Below are 6,801 nucleotides of genomic sequence, written 5' to 3' on the forward strand. Positions count from 1 at the left end.
CTTTTCTGGGAATGTTCTCAGCTGCCAGGGCCCCCTGAAAAAGGAGGATACAGGAGGAGGGTGTCTGCTATTATTCTAAAAAGCCCTGGTGATATCAGCCCAAATGTCTGCATACCTAAACTTTGGTCAGATTAGTGTCCTTGAAGAGAATTGTAAAGGGGTGGTGAGGTGAGACCATCAGTAAAATGGTGGTTCTGAGTGATGGAATGGCTTTGGCAGGGTGGGAGCTTGGCCTACCCTCTCCTAAAATTGCCAGATTTCTGCTGTGTGATCAGTGTATCCATGATCTTTCACTGCTTGGTTTACATCTTTTTTTTTTTTTTTAAAGATTTTTGCTTTTATGGAAAGCTTCACAAATTTGCGTGTCATCCCTGCGCAGGGGCCATGCTAATCTTCTCTGTATTGTTCCAATTTTAGTATATGTGCTGCCGAAGCGGGCACATTGGTTTACATCTTGTTCAAGAAAAGAGTGAGTCTATAGAGCTGGCACGCTTAAAACATGACAACCTTTCCCAATTTTTAAATGAGGTTATATATATGCTATATATGTAATATATACACATTTATTAAAATCAATGTATATATAGGAGAAAGCCATTAAAATTATGAAAATGTCAATAAACTCCATAATTATTTCATTTCTTAAGAAATTTTCAGGTAGTACTTGCATGGAAGAACCTAACTGGCATCACTACTACCTCTTGTGTGAAGCCTTCTTAGTTTGATCTGACCACACTGACCTAAAAGTCCTTTTCATCTTGAGTCTGCTTTCATTTGTGTTTGTTTATTGCGGGTGGGGGGCATATCCAGTGATACTCAAGTTATTCCTGGCTCTGCACTCACAAATCACTCCTGGTGATGCTCAGAGGATCATGTTAGATGCTGGGACCAGATCTGGATTGTCTGAATGCACGGCAAGCATCCTAGCCCCCTGCACTATCTCTCCAGGCCCTTGGGTCTATTTTTTTGTTTTGTTTTGTTTTTCTTTTCTTTTTTTGAAAGACAATCATGATGAGCTGCAATAAATGTTTTATTAAGGGGGGAAGGGGAAATGAAGCCACACCTGAAAGTCCTGAGGGATTACTTCTGTTTTTGTGCTCAGAGATCACTCCTGACAGGATTCCCATATGGGAATCCAGAGACCAAACCCGGGTCAAAAAATGGGGCTGGGAAGGTGGCCTTGCAAGCGCTAGTGTAGGACGGACCACAGTTCCATCCCCCGGCGTCCCATATGGTCCCAACAAGCCAGTGGCGATTTCTGAGCGCATAGCCAGGAGTAACCCCTGAGCATCAAACTGGTGTGGCCCAAAAACCAAAAAAAAAAAAAATAAAAATCATGCAAAGTTGTATGATTATAGAAATGATAGAGACCTTCTTTGGAATTGTGCTATATTTGGAGGACATTTGCAGATTATGGTATCAGATGTCTTATTACCTCTGTGATGAAAATCAGGTCATGTATTCAGGTATCAACATATAGTCTGGTTAGGTAGGCCAGTGCAAGATTTACATGCACACATTTATCTTGAGGGTTGAAAATAGGTTTCCCATCTTTGTTACTTTCAAAAAGATCATGCCAGATATATCTTGGTGACTTCATGGTTTGATAGTCCTTGTTCTCTGAGGTAAAGAAAAATGAATACAGAATCATGAGTCAAAGTATACTCCATGTCAGTAATGTACTGCACTTAGAAATTTTACAAATGGGGGGCCGGAGAGATAGCATAAAGATAAGGCATTTGCCTTGCATGCAGAAGGACAGTAGTTCAAATCCTGGCATCCCATATTGTCCCCCAAGCCTGCCAGGAGTGATTTCTGAGCATAGAGCCAGAAATAACCCCTGAGTGCTGCCGGGTATGACCCAAAAACGAAAACAAAACAAACAAAAAAAGGAATTTCACAAATGGGAATGGGGTAGAGAGATAGTATAGCAAGTAAAGCACTTGTATATGGTTCAATCTCTGGCACCTCATAGAATCCACTGAGCCTACTAGAAATGATTCCTAAGCAAGAGCCAGGAGTAAGCCCTGAACACAAAAACACTCAAAAACTCAAAAGAAAACAAACAAACAAAAAAAGAAATTTCACAAACGGTCTGAATTAGAGGTAATCACAGCCTTAATAAGCATCTAGCCCATGGAACCAAAGCACAGCATTAGGACGTTTACCTTGCACTCAGCTGACCCAGGATGGACCTGGGTTCAATCCAGGAGCAATTTCTGAACACATACCGAGGAGTAATCCCTGACCATCACTGAGTGTGAATCAAGGCCCCTTCATCCCAAAGCATCTAGTCCTGGGTTTAAAGTCAGATCTAATCTGCCTTAAAACTGGCTGTTAGTTCCTGAGGCCCTTGAATTGTTTCAGTTGACCTCAGCAGCTCTCACACTACTATGGAAAGATCTGAGAAATGGTTATGGCATAGAAACTCAGATATTTATATCAACCCAGACTTCTTCTAGTCTAATGGGTCGTTTTTATTATGCAAATGAAAGGCAGGAAATTTGGTGAGTCAAGAGAACTGACCATAGCATAAGCTGTTCTTTTGGTGAAGAGGAAATAAAAAAGAGAAACTGAGTGAGAAGTGAAGGTTTAGAGTATTTATCATGAGAGAAGCTAACATTGTCTACTTTTTAACTGATTAGGAGTGATCTCTGAGAACAAAAACAGAAGTAACCCCTCAGCACTTTCAGGTGTGGCTTCATCTCACCTTCCCCCTTTAATGAAACATTTATTGCAGCACATCATGATTTTAACTGAAAAGCAGTATGTACAAGCATGGCATAGATTAGAAAGTGTCTTTTATTATCAAATTCCCTAATATGTAAATGTAGTCATACATCTGAAAGTGTTTAAAGAACACACAATATAACTGTTGGGAAATATTTGTATAAAAAAACTTTCATGAAAGAAAATTAAATCATTGGCATTTTTATCTCTCCTTTAAGAAGTAGAATAGGTTAGATAGTTGTTTCTTGCTAAAAAAAAAAAAAAACCCTCATGTTTATTTCCTCAGTTTGGCAGGATCAGGTAGAGAACACATTTAGCCTTAAAGAGAAAAAACTTCTATTTAACTTTATAGGGCTTCATAAATGTACTCTGAATTGTGGCCAAGAAGATTGGTTAGCAGTCTTTAAAGTATATTTAGAAAAACACATAGTAATCAGGGTAAGGCTCTATAATCTAAATTAAACATAAAGGCATGCATCTAGACTCTGTACTAATGAAATAGTTTTACATTAAAAGAATCTATTTTTCTCTGTTGTCTCCTAGTCTGGTCCAGAGACAATAGACATAAAGGTCAGGAGGTCCATCCCAGGGTAGGAAGCTTGTCACAAGAAGTGATGAGTGCAGTTAGAGTATAGAAGGATCTGCTATGACAATGATAGATGGAACTGATCACTCTGGACAAGAACTTGGGAGAAAGTGACATGCAAGGCATCCTTCCTTAACTATAGAGCAAACCAGAGTGTGTGTGTGTGTGTGTGTGTGTGTGTGTGTGTGTGTGTGAGAGAGAGAGAGAGAGAGAGAGAGAGAGAGAGGGAGAGAGAGAAAGAAGATAGAGAAGGAGGAAGGGAGAGAGGAAGGGAGAGAGGGGGGCAAATTGCCTGCCCTTGAGAAAAGGGATAGTGGGAGGTGGAGGTGGAGGTAATGGGGATACATCCATTGTGAGAAGGGTGCACTGGAGAAGGGTGGTGTACATTCTATGACTGAAACTCAACAATGAACAATTTTGTAAGCACAGTGCCTAAATAAAACAATTAATATAAAATGGGGGAAGGGAGAAAGAGTACCACAGCAAAAAAATTTCTGAAAATTATTCTGTCTCACAATGAGGTCATTCAGTATGTCAGAAAGTTATTAAATTCTTGTTGCTAATTGAACATTCTGTTACTTCTTTTGTTTCTGAATATTAGGTTACTTCAAATACACATTGATATCTAAATTGGTGAGTTCCTACAGGGATGACACTATTTAAAAAAAATGGCATGGCATATAGTCACAAATGCAATCTCATGGTCCAGGAATTCCAAGCATTATTGCTGATACTGTGGCTTTTGTGGGGTCTGTTTTCAGCTCCAGGTCTTACAGATGTATGAGAAAAAGTCACTCAAAAAAAAAAAAAAAAAAGTCCTGGTGATTTCAGTTCAAATACCAGCACACCTGGAGCTTTGCTCAGACTAATGTTTTGCAGAGAGCCATAGATGAGTAGATGAGTAGTGAAGCCAGGCCATTGAAGAACTGACTGGTGATTGTGGGTTAAAGGTGCAGCTGGTGTGGCTTTGGTAGGGTGGGAACTTGGCCCACTCTCTCTTCCAGATATTGCCAGCTTTCAGCTTTGTGGCCAGTGTACCCATAATTTTATACAGCTTGTTTACTTCTCTTTCAAGAAAAGATTCCATCTATGGAGTTGACAGAATGCAGGCATGGCAACCCATTATAGGATTTTGATAAATACTTGAATGTATTAAAATTGAGAACAGAAAAATATATTTTTATTTTGTTCTGTCAATCTGTGTCCATTTTACTTCTGTCTGCCCTGCCTTCATCTTTCATACTTTTTTTCAGGTTTTTTTTTAAAATAGCATTTGCACTTTAAAAGCAACATGTACATAAAATAAAACCTAAAATTTGAAGAAAAATGATCATAATTATAAGTCAATCTCAAGTTGATGTGCTTCTTTTAATTCCTGTTTTGTGGCTATATAAGCAAGCATCCCTGTTTAAAAATTTGTTCGTTCTTGGGGATGGAGATAGCACAACAGTAGGGCATTTGCCTTGCAAGCAGCCAATCCAGGACCGACGGTCAAATCCTGGCATCCCATATGGTCCCTCGTGCTGCCAGGAGCGATTTCTGAGAGCAGAGCCAGGAGTAACCCCTGAGTGCTGCCAGGTATGACCCAAAGACAAGAAAAAAAAAAAGCCCCCAAAACCAAAAAAACTCAACAACCCTCCCAAATTTGTTTGCTTTTGAACCACATCCAGAAATTCTCAGGGGTCACTCACTACTGTGAGTTTAGAATTACTTCTGGCAGTGCCCCAAGGACCATATGGGATTCTGTGATTGAACTCATGGCAACTGTGTGCAGGGCAAACACTCTGTCTCTCCAGTCCACAAGCATCCATTTCAATAAAATTAAGATTTCATAGTTATGTGTTATGCTTTTTCATATACTACAAATGCATATTTACCATTTAAAGTCTAAAATATTTTATGGTTTTTTGATAACTAAGAATATGCTATATCAATTCAGTGTAGAAGGAAAAAATAGAACACTGACTTTTTGGCAATAAAATTTCACAAAATCAAAAACGACAAGCTTCTAGATAAAATATTGGTAACTATCACTAAGATCTTGTATTTCTTTACTGTTTGGCTAAAATATGATGTAAGGCAATAGCGTATAAAACATCCAAGATAATTCATTATGTCTGTACTATTAAAATATTAGATTATACTATTAAATACTATTAAAATGTATTATTAAAAATAAAAATATTTCCAGTGAATTATTGTGCACTCCTATAGGACAGCTAAAGAAATGCACACATCACTGGTTTTAACAAATGCAAATATGAAGACATCACTTCCTATATAGTTCCTTCTGCTTTGCTGTTGCTAGTTTCATGAACAAGTCTTGATGTATACTGTTAAAAGATAATGTAGAAATCTACCTCCATGATATTTTCTGTTTATCAATGATAACAAAAATATATTTACAAATCTGTTAATTTACTGGCTTAGTTTTATGAGAAACTATATTGTTTAGATTATTAAAAATAACTTAGATTTTGAAAAATAATGAATAAATATTGCACAAACCAAATATGTATACTTCATAGAAATGTATATAAAGACCTGTGGTTATAATTTAAAACTATCTTCTAGATATGGAGATACAAGCAGGAAGTTTTTCCCTTCACCCTTTCTCTTCTTTCTCAATCACCATTTCATTGGCTATGTATAAGATTATACCCAACTGCAAGGATGTTTTAACAAAGACCCTTTTCATAAGGCATCCTTCCTAAAAACAAACAAAAGAACATTTATAAAGAAACAGTACTACTACTTTTGATTAGAACTTATCTGTTTATTCAACCTGTTAGCTAAAAGGTCAGAAATGGTAGGCAATCCAAACCTTACTAAAGGATTCTTTTATCTCTATTTCCTTCTCTGCCTTTTTTTTTGGGGGGGGGGTCACACCCAGCAGGGCAGTGCTCTACGCTCAGAAATCGCTCCTGGCAGGTTCAGGGGACCATATGGGAAGCCGGGATTCAAATCACCGACCTTCTGTATGCAAGGCAAACACCTTATCTCCATGCTATCTCTCCGGCCCTCCTTCTCTGCCTTTTATTCCTCCAAGACAAGTGTCACAATTTCATTCCCAAACACTCATGAATTAACATGAAAACAATATTTTAAAGGTGTTACTTTTAGCCTTACACTTCTCATTGCTCTTAGAAGAAATGTTATTTTACTATTCCCTCTCCTAAAACTGTTTTTTTCTGAGTCATTGACATCTCTGATCAGATGCTTCCTATGTAATTCTGAATGCACATTGTCTTCTTCCTTTTATCCTCATTTCCTGATCCCTCTCCCTGCCACCTTAGAATGTCAAGTACCCACTACATTTTCAAATATAGAATATTTTGCTGTTCCTCCTACGAGAGAGCTTAAAATGCCTCTAATTACACTGTTTTCCCAGCCTTTGCATTTTGGATGGAGCACAGCAGTACCGTTTGCTTGACTTTGCTCACCGATTTGTCATTTCATTTTTATAGATTTCTATCCTACATGAA

The 6,801-nt window shown here is 38.0% G+C and overlaps 1 non-coding gene across 1 annotated transcript; it reads right to left on the reverse strand.

Annotated features, from left to right (window-relative positions):
- Positions 1–334: 334 nt before the first annotated feature.
- On the reverse strand, positions 335–441 carry LOC126010693 (U6 spliceosomal RNA). The gene has a single exon (XR_007496708.1). It is a non-coding gene; the product is annotated as a U6 spliceosomal RNA (small nuclear RNA).
- Between the last annotated feature and the right edge of the window lie 6,360 nt (positions 442–6,801).

The sequence above is a fragment of the Suncus etruscus genome, chromosome 5, assembly GCF_024139225.1.
Source record: "Suncus etruscus isolate mSunEtr1 chromosome 5, mSunEtr1.pri.cur, whole genome shotgun sequence".
NCBI classification, from domain to species: domain Eukaryota; kingdom Metazoa; phylum Chordata; class Mammalia; order Eulipotyphla; family Soricidae; genus Suncus; species Suncus etruscus.